The 12,699-nt window shown below is 45.9% G+C and overlaps 1 pseudogene; it reads right to left on the reverse strand.

Annotated features, from left to right (window-relative positions):
- Positions 1–5,018: 5,018 nt before the first annotated feature.
- LOC115518704 lies at positions 5,019–12,232 on the reverse strand (annotated as a pseudogene).
- Positions 12,233–12,699: the final 467 nt, after the last annotated feature.

Genomic DNA, 12,699 nt, shown 5'->3' on the forward strand with positions numbered 1-12,699 from the left:
TTTTTCAACGTTTATTTATTTTTGGGACAGAGAGAGACAGAGCATGAACGGGGGAGGGGCAGAGAGAGAGGGAGACACAGAATCGGAAACAGGCTCCAGGCTCTGAGCCATCAGCCCAGAGCCCGACGCGGGGCTCGAACTCACGGACCGTGAGATCGTGACCTGGCTGAAGTCAGACGCTTAACCGACTGCGCCACCCAGGCACCCCTGTTCTCAGTTTTTAAGAGTCTCTTATGCTTTGGCTCTCTTCCACTCTAACCTCTTTTTTTTTTTTCCTTCCCCTCCCCCATGGGTTTCTGTTAAGTTTCTCAGGATCCACATAAGAGTGAAACCATATGGTATCTGTCTTTCTCTGTATGGCTTATTTCACTTAGCATCACACTCTCCAGTTCCATCCACGTTGCTACAAAAGGCCATATTTCATTCTTTCTCATTGCCACGTAGTATTCCATTGTGTATATAAACCACAATTTCTTTATCCATTCATCAGTTGATGGACATTTAGGCTCTTCCCATAATTTGGCTGTTGTTGAGAGTGCTGCTATAAACATTGGGGTACAAGTGCCCCTATGCATCAGTACTCCTATATCCCTTGGGTAAATTCCTAGCAGTGCTACTGCTGGGTCATAGGGTAGGTCTATTTTTAATTTTTTGAGGAACCTCCACACTGTTTTCCAGAGCAGCTGCACCAGTTTGCATTCCCACCAAGAGTGCAAGAGGGTTCCCGTTTCTCCACATCCTCTCCAGCATCTATAGTCTCCTGACTTGTTCATTTTGGCCACTCTGACTGGTGTGAGGTGATATCTGAGTGTGGTTTTGATTTGTATTTCCCTGATGAGGAGCGACGTTGAGCATCTTTTCATGTGCCTGTTGGCCATCCGGATGTCTTCTTTAGAGAAGTGTCTATTCGTGTTTTCTGCCCATTTCTTCACTGGATTATTTGTTTTTCAGGTGTGGAGTTTGGTGGGCTCTTTATAGATTTTGGATACTGGCCCTTTGTCTGATATGTCATTTGCAAATACCTTTTCCCATTCCGTTGGTTGCGTTTCAGTTTTGTTGATTGTTTCCTTTGCTGTGCAGAAGCTTTTCATCTTCATGAGGTTCCAATAGTTCATCTTTGCTTTTAATTCCCTTGCCTTTGGGGATGTGTCAAGTAAGAAATTGGTGCAGCTGCATCTCTCAGTAATTAAACACACCATTCTAGCCATTCACATACACGGTGGGATTAGCATGAGGTGCCCTAGAGAGCCTTCGCAGGCAGAAAAATGGTGGGAAGTGGTGTAGTGATTTGATTGATCTCTGCCACCCCAACATGAAGAAAGTCAGTTAAAACACATACAGGCAGGAAAAAAAAATCATTCCTTGAGCACCTGCTGTGGACCAACCCTTGTTAGGGACTGGGAGGGAGTGGGAAGAGTGCAACATGAGGTTGTCCTTGCATTCTTCTGGCCTTACGGTGGCTCACAGTTGCACTGAAGAGGTACGCATCAACAAACACGTATTTCTTTCCCATTTATGAAATTTGCAGAACTATTTCTGGGAAATTATCAAACCTGTTAAAGACATGCAAAAATGAAGTGTCAGCTTTGCTTGGTGGAAAGAAAAAAACCCTCTTAAACCCTGCGTGACTAGCGTCTGGAATGCCTGCTTTCAGGGAAGCCTTCTCCTAGTTCCCCTGGCTGCTGCACCAGCAGGGCCCCTGCCTGCTCCTGCTGGGGACACAACCCAGGGAAATGGCACAGAGGTCCAAGGACAACAGAATTTGATGACTTTATGGATTAAATACATACTGATGTGTCAACAGTGTGACGATACCAGAAATCAAAGGTTATATTCTCTCTCCACTCTCCCTCACTATCTCCCCTTCTCTTCCTTGGGCTCCTCATTCTCTGAGCCTTTGGGGCTGGATAGGATGAGCTTAGTCCTAGTGGGGTGTGGAAAGAATCCTGGCTTGCTTCCTCTCCTATCCCAAACCCTAGAGGCCATAGCTTCTAATGTCCTCCTGAATGCTCAGTACTGAGTTTCCTTGCATAAACCATGGCTCAAGCTGCCATTCCAGCCCTCCCCGGCCCTACCTCCAGTCTGATCCTCTGGACAGAGAACTGTTTGCCCAGCCCACGCCTGGCAGCCTGACCCAGACCGTCAAGATGAACAGGTTTGGCCGATCAAACTGGCTACAGTCTTTGTTTTTCGCGAGATAAAGCGTCAGAGTTTTGGCCACAGCTGAAATAAACTTTTGCATTTATTTTCTTTGGAATCATTTTTAATGTATGGAAAAGTGGCAAGAATAGTACAAAGAAAAAAAATTTTTGGTCATTTGAGAGTTAGTTGCTGACCTGATGTCTCCTTACTCCCAACTACTTTAATGTGTATCTTCTACAAACAAGGACATTCTCTCTCTCTCTCTCTCTCACTTAGCCACATTACAGCCATCAAAATCAGGAGATTAACATGGATACATTACTGCCATCTGATCCTGAGACCCTATTCGAGTTTTACCAGTTGTCCCAATAACGTCCTTTTTAGCAAAAGGATGCCATTCAAAATCAGGCCTTAGTGTATTTGGTTGTCAGTCTTCTTGGTCCCCTTCAGTCTGGAATAGTTCCTGAGCTTGATTTTCATGACCTTGACACTTCTGAGGATGATAAGCCAGCTATTTTGTAGAAGGTCCCTTGGTTTGGGTTTGTCTGATGTCTTGTCGTGATTAGACTTGTGTTATGCCTTTTTGGCAGGAGTATCGCAGAAGTGATAGGTGCTGAATTCTATCACGCAGTGCACGATTTCAATTTATTCCATTTCTGGTGATGTTGACTTTTTTTTTTAATATTAAAAAATCTTTTAAATGTTTTTTTGTTTTTGAGAGACAGAGACAGAGCATGAGCAGGGGAGGGGCAGAGAGAGAAGGAGACACAGAATCCGAAGCAGGCTCCAGGCTCGGAGCTGTCAGCATAGAGCCCGATGCGGGGCTCAAACCCACAAACTCCAAGATTATGACCTGAGCCGAAGTTGGACGCTTAACTGACTGAGCCACCCGAGGCCTCCCTGGTGATGTTAACTTTGATGACTGTCTTCCAGGTTCCACCACTGTAAGTTACTTTTTTCCTCTTTGTATTTAAAATGCACTTTGTGAAGGGGCACCTGGGTGGTTCAGTTGGTTGAGCGTCTGACTTCGGCCTAGGTCATGATCTCACTGTTCCAGAGTTTGAGCTCTGCGTCAGGCTCTGTGCTGACAGTTTGGAGCCTGGAGTCTGTTTCAGATTCTGTGTCTCCCTCTTTCTGTGTCTCCCTCTCTCTCTGCCCTTTCCCTGCTTGCACTCTGTCTCTGTCTCAAAAATAAATATAATTTTTTTATGTTTTTATTTCATTTTTGAGAGAGAGAGAGAGAGAGAGAGAGAGAGAGAGAGACAGAGTGTGAGTGGAGGAGGGGCAGAGAGAGAGAGAGAGAGAGAGAATCCAAAGCAGGCTCTAGGCTCTGAGCTATCAGCACAGAGCCTGATGCGGGGCTCAAACTCACTGACCATGAGATCATGACTGGAGCTGAAGTCAGACGCTCAACTGACTGAACCACCCAGGCGCCCCTAAAAAAAAATTTTTTTTTAATCCTCTCCATTCTTGAAACTCTTCCTAACTTTCTGGATGAAGATGATCCTGAATCATTTTGTGGTGTCTTTCCTGCCAGCACTAGAATTAGCCATTTCTCCAGGGAACTTTAGTTTCTTTTGTAGGGGGAATGCTATTTAGAAATCATGATCTGGGCTGATGGCTTTTGAAATCTTGTCCATGAGTTTTTGACCCTTAAGACAGGAATGAGTGTGCCTTCAAGCTCCAACATTCTAGACCAACATTCTAGATCAGTGATTCTAAACTTGTTCAGGTAGTGGACAATGTGGAGACAAAGAGACTTTTTAAAAAAATGAAATTTATTGTCAAATTGGTTTCCATACAACACCCAGTGCTCTTCCCAACAGGTGCTCTCCTCGTTGCCCATCACCCACTTTCCTCTCCCCCCACCCCCATCAACTGATAAAGAGACTTAATGGACATATATGATATATAGAGTAAACATAATATTTTATAAAATCTAAAACATCATCAATGGAGAAAGTAAGGGACTATATGTATATATATGCATATGTGTATATGTATACACACATATACAGTTTAAATTTATGTAGTTTCTTTTTTTAAAGTCTATTGTGATTAAAAAAAATTTTAAGTGTATTTATTTATTTTGAGAGAGAAGAAGAGCAGGGAAGGGGCAGAGAGAGAGAGAGAGAGAGAGAGAGAGAGAGAGAGACACAGAGAGAGAGAATCCCAAGCAGGCTCTGCACTGTCAGTGCAGATCCCAATGTGGGGCTCGAACCCACCAATTGTGAGATCCTGACCTGAGCCGATGTCGGACGCGTAACCAACTGAGCCACCTAGGCACCCCAAAATCTATGTATTTTCATGTATTTGTCTATCTTGAAGGTCATGAGCACGCTTATACCTTCAATCTGAATCTCAGTACCACATGGTTCATTCTAGTTTCCCTCTTCCAGCATTCCTTTGTGTACAACCAATCTCCCCTTGCAGCCACTGTCCTCAGCACAGATGTCTTCTGTGTTGGGACAAGAAACTCCCCCAAGGAACCTTGGCTTGGATGCCTGCTTTCCCACCTAGTAGCTTTGGAATTGGATTAGGCAGGAAGAAAGGAAGCCCTCTCCTGGTTCCCCTGGCTACTGCACCAGCAGGGCCCCTGCCTGCTCCTGCTGGGGACACAATCCTAATCTCTTTTCTTTGTTCCCTCAGACCTAGTTATGGTAGCTGCTTCCCCTTGGGCCTGTCCCATCATATCTCTTTTTACCCTTTCAAGTGCCCGCTCAACACTCTACACCGGGTTAACAATTCCTTACATTGAGTTCTCTCTGTTCAAATAGTGTGACTGCTGTCTCCTTATTGGAGCCTGACTGACAGAGGTGGGCCTTGAGCCCTGATGCGCAGAGGCTCATGGGGTGCCTACGTACTTTCTCCCCATGTCAGTGTATGTGGAGATAGCGGGAAGAGATAGCTCCCTGCTGCAATGTTGGCCGAGAGAAGGCAGCCCCTTCCAGAGCATTCTGGGTCTCTCTTGTTAGGTTTCAAACAGGAAGTGTCTAGCTGGGCTGAAGGACTGTTGACTGGAGAAATTCCAGCTGGAATGTTTGGCAGCTGTATGTTCCTTGAAGTCAAGGGCATCTCCTGGAGACAGGAATCTGTTGAAAAGAGTCTGTCCTCATAAATTTACACAAATATTTTGTGTTTGATGCATTCAATGGTTACACAACAACTTTCATGTCAACTTTTTTTTTTTACAGATTTTAAATAAAACGTTTATGTTTGACAGAGATAGGGAGAGAGGGAGAACACAAGTGGGGGAGGGGCAGAGAGAGGGAGAGGGCGAGAATCCCGAGTAGGACTCCATCCATGAACCAGGAGATCATGACCTGAGCTGAAACCAAGAGCTGGACACTTAACCAACTGAGCCACCCAGGCTCTCCTCCTGTCAATTGTTTTTAATAAACACTAGTGAGCACCAAATGAAGGTCAGATGCTGTGCCAGACAATGGGGACGTGCAGATAGAGTCACCAGTCCTTAGGTCCTAAGATCCTGCTGTCTACTTGTGGGTGACATTCGGGTAAAAAAAACGACAGCTTCCAGTTAAATCTGGCAGACTGAACACACATATTTAACTCTGCTCCCTTCTGAAACCCACGACACTGAGGTGAGGTTTGTTTATTTTAAAAACTGAGGGGCACCTGGGTGGCTCAGTTGGTAAGCATCTGACTTTTCATCTCAGCTCAGGTCATGATCTCACAGTTTGTGAGTTCGAGCCCCGCATCGAGCTCTGCACTGATGGCGTGGAGCCTGCTTGGGATTCTGTCTCTCTTCTCTGCCCCTCCCCCACTTGTGCTCACTCTCTCTCTCTCAGAGTAAATAAATAAACATAAATAATTAAAACAAATAAAAATTTAGATGTTGTTGTTTTGAAAATGAGAATTGGTTTTGACACGATATATTATGGATCAATTCGTGCGTAGTATGCATTTCAGGTTTCCTCATGCACAATTTTGTCTGTGAGGAACGTGGATGAACACAGAAAACTGCACCCAGTTTAACTGGGTCGTGTAGGAATAACAAAATGCGTACAACTGTAACATCTATCCAGTGCCGCCCACCCACACCAGGCGGGACCACCCTTCACTGGACTTCAGATAACCTTCCTCTAGCGGGTAACTTGCAGTAACCTCACCGTAGCTAACAAGCTGCAACCCTTCCCATGCCCACGTCCACAAGCCAACTGAGTCTCTTTCCAGGTAAAATGCCTAATTTATTGTAGTCTTTATGTGTTTCTTAACCATTTCGTATGTGTAAAACCGTGCTACCATCTTCATTAGGTTCTTATCTTTTTTTAACGTGTCACTGATGAAGTTTTTAAGTATTGTGCTCCGAACCCTATTTTTTCCCTCATAAGCCCTGTGGTCGTGTTGCAGGGTTTTGCACGGTGGGGTGTTTTTTAGGAATGCTTATGTTGTGTTATAGCAGAACCGATTACACATAAGACCGAGAAAACAGCAAAGGAGATGATTGTAGAATGCTTCTGGAAGCTAGAAAGTAGAACAAATCGTAATTGACTGTGAGATAATACAAAAAAAAAAATGTGTATTGCTCTCTGATCCCAGTTTCCAGCACAGAACTCCTAAAACCCTTGTAAATTCCTAAGGGACAAGAACATTAGGACAGCTCCTAAGCCCTTGTAAATTCTTTTTTTTTAATTTTTTTAAATGTTTATTTATTTTTTAGAGAGAAAGAGAGAGAGACAGAGCACGAGTGGGGGAGGGACAGAGAGAGAGGGAGACACAGAACCCAAAGCAGGCTCCAGGCTCCAAGCTGTCAGCACAGAACCCGAAGCAGGGCTTGAACCCATGAACCGTGAGATCATGACCTGAGCCGAAGTTGGACACTCAACTGACTGAGCCACCCAGGAGCCCCAAATTCTTAAGTGATAAGAGCACTAGGGAGCATCTTTTATTCTACTGAGGCGACTCTGGATGGGCTCCCCGATGGCTGCTGGATGGGGGCCGACCACAAAACCGAGCATGATTAGAAACTTGCAATTTTCAGCCTCACCCCTGTCCTCCAGAGAGGGGAGAGGGGCTGGAAATGGAGTTAATAATTGATCGTGTTTATGTGAGGAAGCCTCCATAAATCCTAATAGTCGGGGTTTTGGGGGGACTCCCAGGTTGGTGGACATATTCACGTACTGGGAGGGTGACATACCCCAACCCTATAGGGACAGAAGCTCTTGGACTCAGGACCCTCCCAGACTTTGCCCTTTGCCCTATCTGGTTGTTCATACGTATCTTTTATCACATCCTTTTTTTCTTTTAATGTTTTTATTTATTTTTGAGACAGAGGGAGACAGAGCGCGAGTGGGGGAGGGGCAGAGAGAGAGAGGGAGACACAGAATCCGAAGCAGGTTCCAGGCTCCGAGCTGTCAGCACAGAGCCCAATGCGGGGCTTGAACCCACGAACCGTGAGATCATGACCTGAGCCGAAGTTGGACGTTTAACTGACTGAGCCACCCAGGCGCCCCTATCACATCCTTTAATAACCTGGTAAACATAAGTGTTTCCTTTAGTTCTGTGAACCATTCTGGCAAATTGAATCCAGGGAGGGGGCCGTGGAAGCCTCAGATCTCTGAAGAGGGATAGCCTGGTAGGACCGAGCCCTGAGCCTGTGGGAGCTGACACCATCTCAAGTCTAGATAGGGTCAGAATGGAGTTAGGTCACAGGACACCTAGCTGGTGTCACAGAATTGCATTGTATGGGAAAGACTCCCACTCCCTGTGACTGGAAGTGTCAGAAGTGAAGTGCTCTGTGTGAGTAGTAAAGGGGACACGCAGGAGGAGAACTGTAGGTTTTTTTAAACACACTAATTAAGGCAAACAAGTTGAATGTTGAGCCCGTGGTGGGAAAGAAGAGGGCTACACAGGAAGCAAAGGAGGAACCAGAGGCCGGGTAGAAGCTTATTTGCCCAGCAGGGCCAAGACCCCCTCCACCCCCGAGGCATCTCAGTGAGTAGATCCACTCCTTCAGGGCCAGGAAAGGACTCAGCCCTGGCCACTGTGCAAAAGATCTGGGGAGAAGCCCCCTAAACCTACTGACAGTGGTCGCCCTAGCGAGGACCCACTCTGCCTGAGATGGGACAAAACTGCCCTTATCTGTTCATACCCGGAGCCCCCGAAGAACCTAGAAGCTCTCTCCAGTTTTCAGGCGAGGAGAAATGTCTACCTGCCCCCTCGCTGCCAGCCTGAAGAGACAACGCCGATGTGCACAATCAGAGTCAGTGCCTCCTACTGGGGAAAATGGGAACGGAACAAATAGAACTTGAAAACCATGTGCCCCCACAGAAATACTTCTTTTTTTTTTTTAAAGTTTATTTATTTATTTATTATAGTAATCTCTACATGTGGGGCTTGAACTCACGACCCCAAAATCAAGAGTTGCACTCTCCTCTGGGGCGCCTGGGTGGCTCAGTCAGTTACGCAACTGACTTCGGCTCAGGTCGTGATCTCATGGTTCGTGAGTTAGAGCCCTGCGTCCGGCTCTGTGCTGACATCTTAGAGCTTGGAGCCTGCTTCAGATTCTGTGTCTCCCTCTCTCTCTCTCCCTGCCCTGTTCATTCTCTGTCTCTCTCTGTCTCTCAAAAATAAATAAACGTTGACAAATTTTTTCTTAAAAGTTAAAAAAAAAAAAGGAGTTGCATTTTCCTCTGACTGAGCCAGCCAGGTGCCCGCCCCCAACGGAAATGCTTCTTCTTCTTTTTTTTAATGTTTATTTTTGGGAGAGAGAGGCAGAATGTGAGTGGGGGAAGGGTAGAGAGAGAGGGAGACACAATCTGAAGCAGGGTCCAGGCTCTGAGCTGTCAGTACAGAGCCCATCGTGGGGCTTGAACTCACAGATCACAAGATCATGACCTGAGCTGAAGTAGGATGCTTAACTGACTGAGCCACTCAGGCACTCTAGAAATACTTCTTTTTAAAAAAATTAAAAAAATTTATTTATTTAGTTTTGAGAAAGCAAGGGAGAAAACACAAGCAGGGGAGAGGCAGAGAGAGAGGGAGAGAGAAAATCCCAAGCAGGCTCTGCACTGACAGTGTGGGGCTCAAACTCATCAACCGTGAGATCATGACCTGAGCGTAAACCAAGAGTCAGGTGCTTAACCGACTGAGTCACACAGGCGCCCCTCAACAGAAATACTTTTATGAGGATTCAACCGCATATTGCTAAGAATGGTCTGGGACTAAGAAAGAGGTTTTGGCAATTAAGAAAAAATCTTGAGTTTAAAATTCAATAGAGAAAATGAAAAGTAGAACAAATATTGCTGAGTGACAGGCGAAGTCTTCTGGGAGATCAAATGGGGGAGCTATCTTACAATATGGAATACAAACATGAAGAAATGGAAATTATGAGTGTAAAGATAAACGCGAGGATGCCAAAGCTAGGGGGATCTTCTATCTGAATGACAGCTGTTCCAGAAGAAGAGAAAAGAACAAATAGAAAAGAACTAATAAAGACAGAAACAGGAGAAGAAAAACTTCTCTGAGCTAAAAGAAAGACTTGAGTACTAACGTAAAAACTGTTCTTTGAATGCCTAGCAAGATTAATACAAACAAGATATACACCTAATCATTTCCTGGTGAATTTTCAGGACTTAAAAAAAAAAGAAAGAAAGAAAAAGTGGAAAAGAAAACCAAAATGAGAATCCTAAAAGCCTCCCTGCATAAAAACAACAAACAATAAACACAGGTGACCTGAAATGGAAAGAGAAAGAGAATCAGACTATTGCCTGCAACTTGAAAAGCCCCAGGCTCATGGGACAATGCTCCCTCACCACTTCTGGGGGAAAGGACTCAGATTCACAAATCTTGGCCAAAATATTATGTAAGCATGAGGGAGGAGACATTTTTCAGACCTTGCAAGGATGTCTCTGTGAACCGTTTCTCAAGAAACGACTCAAGAAGGTAGTTAAGACAAATGAAAATTAAATTTGAAAAAACACAAAATAACCTCAAGGTAGAGAAAGGCAAAGAGAATGGGAAACAGTGGAGAGCAGTAAATCGACTAAAATCTGTAGCAAATAAATGGACGAGATAAACGGATTCTAAGCTATGTTCTATATTAGCAAAGATCTTTGAAAGAGGACACAAGGGGGAAAACTTTTAGTAATAGGTTGAACCTGAAGTTGCAGATTATTTCAAAATTTTTTAATGTTTATTTATTTTTGAGAGAGAGAGGGAGAGAGAGGGGGAGAGAGAGAGAGAGAGAGAGAGAGAGAGAGAGAGAGAACGAGCAGGGGAGGGGCAGAGACTGAGGGAGACACAGAATCCGAAGCAGGTTCCAGACTCTGAGCTGTCAGTACAGAGCCCGACGCTGGTGCTCGAACTCACAAACCATGAGATCATGACGTGAGCCAAATCAGATGCTCAACCGACTGAGCCACCCAGGTGCCCCAGAATGTAAAGTTACAGATTAGTTCAACCAAGCCTCAGCTATGGGATGGAGACACTGATGGGGTCAAGAGCAAAGAGGGGAGGAGGGTAGGGAATTAAAGAGTTAGGGGTCCGGGATCAGGGAGAGGGATTTAGGCAAATAAAGGAGAACTTGCATTCCTCCCCCCTCCCCATGTTCTTCTTTGATTTTTTGAATTCTCTTGAACAGTTGGGATGCACTGATTAATTGCCTTCATAATTAAAGACCATGGAGTAAGAAACACTGAAAAGTTAACAGTGTTCAAAGGTGTAAGGTGAGGCCATGTCTCTAGAGAAACTGCTTTCCCCAATTCCTCCTTTCTTTCCCACGGTAGTTTTTTCACGAACAAAAAATGACTGACCAGAAAAAAGGCTAGGCCATGGTATGCAGATAACTCCCGAGGCCCCAAAGTAGAAACCGAACATGCTCCATAAATAAAGATAGCTATCTGCGTCCTTGCAAGTTCTCCTTTGTTGGAGAAGGGCTATGTTCTGGCATGCCCTGTGGGGGGTTCATTGTTCTCATCTTTAGAAGACCGAACTCTGTGATAGGACTTGGAAGACACCAGAGCAGTGGCACGGGGAGAAGCTCTCTGGCCTAGTTCTTAACCTAGAGGTTAACGTGCCTGAAGTTTAGTTGCGTCTCTGCCATTTCTGTGAGCTATGTGCCTTTGTGCAAGTCGTTTGACCTCTCTGAGATGAATCGATCACTCCAGAAATACTGGGTTGCTGCACATAGTCAACATTCTCCAAATGTTTGTTGAATAAATAAGTGAATAAATGCGTGGCTCAGTTGGTTAAAGCATCCTACTTCGGCTCGGGTCATGAGCTTGCGGTTCGTGGGTTCCAGCCCTGCATTGGGCTCTGTGCTGATGGCTCAGAGCCTGGAGTCTGCTTCAGATTCTTGTCTCCCTTTCTCTCTGCCCTTCTGCTGCTCTCTCTGTGTCTCTCTCTGTGTCTCAAAAATAAATAAATGTTAAAAAAAAAAGTAGGTGAATAAATGAATGAGTGAAGGGACTTGCCTAAGGTCACCCTCAGTGGGAGCTGTGCCTGAAGCCCATAGGTATCCAGCCTTGCTCACAGTGAAGATGGCTCTCCTCCACCTCCTCCTCACTCACCGGCCTCAGCACTCGGCACACCTCCTGGAGGATCTGCTCCTGGTTCTGCACGGAGCACAGGACCAGGGTGCAGACCACCACATCCACGGAGCCATCGGCCACCTGCTGCATGTTCTCCCCCGCAGCCACCACGAAGCGCTCGAACTGCAGGTGTCGGTTCTCGGCGACGCTCTTGATCAAGAACTTCTCAAAGTTGGGGTTGGGGTCGATACAAGTCACCCTGCATCCAGCCGGGTAGAACTTGAAGTTGGCCCACTTCCAGCAGAGAGAGCTTCCCGGAGGGGCCCGCAAACTCCGGCAGGTTGCTGAAGAGCTCGCGCTTCTTGCTTGCCATCTGTTCATTGTACATCACGGTGAACCTCCGCGAGAAGTAGGGGAACCATTTTTTTGCATATCTTTTTCCACAAGCCCAGAAGGTTCAGCAGGAACATGGGAAATAGATGTACCAGGATGCAACAGCCTGAGAGAGAAGGTGGCTGGGGACTCCTGGTGTGCAGGAAAGAGAGCACAAACCCCGGGGATGGAGGAGGAGCGCAGGGTGGGGGCAGTGGCACCACCATGGGTAACGTAAGACCCTGCAGACACCCCCAGTAGCACAGAGTTAGCAAATGAGGGATAAACCCAGAGAGGGGGTGTCTCAAGTCCTAATGTCCTGGGGCTCCTACCAGAAAAGGGAGGATAGGAATCTCCAAGAGCATGGCAATGGCCATCTGTCACAATAACTTCAACATCGGCAACAACTCGCATACACCGAGTCTTTAAGTACGTTTTCTAACATGCTCTTCTTCACTACTTAAAAGAACCCACGAGACAGGCACTATTCACTTCCCATCTTATAGAAGAAGCAGCTGAGCCCGACAGAGGTGAACTACAAGGTTGTGCAGCTGGGAAACGACAGTCCAAGCGAAACCAGAGGGGCACACTGGTGTTGTGTGGTTTCCACTAAGACCGCTGATCTCTTTTAGGGGAGTAACTTCTGACGGAGACCAGAGAGAGTACATGCATAGGGTGATCACGTGGAGAGGAC

This window comes from Lynx canadensis, chromosome B4 (genome assembly GCF_007474595.2).
Source record: "Lynx canadensis isolate LIC74 chromosome B4, mLynCan4.pri.v2, whole genome shotgun sequence".
In the NCBI taxonomy this organism is placed as follows: domain Eukaryota; kingdom Metazoa; phylum Chordata; class Mammalia; order Carnivora; family Felidae; genus Lynx; species Lynx canadensis.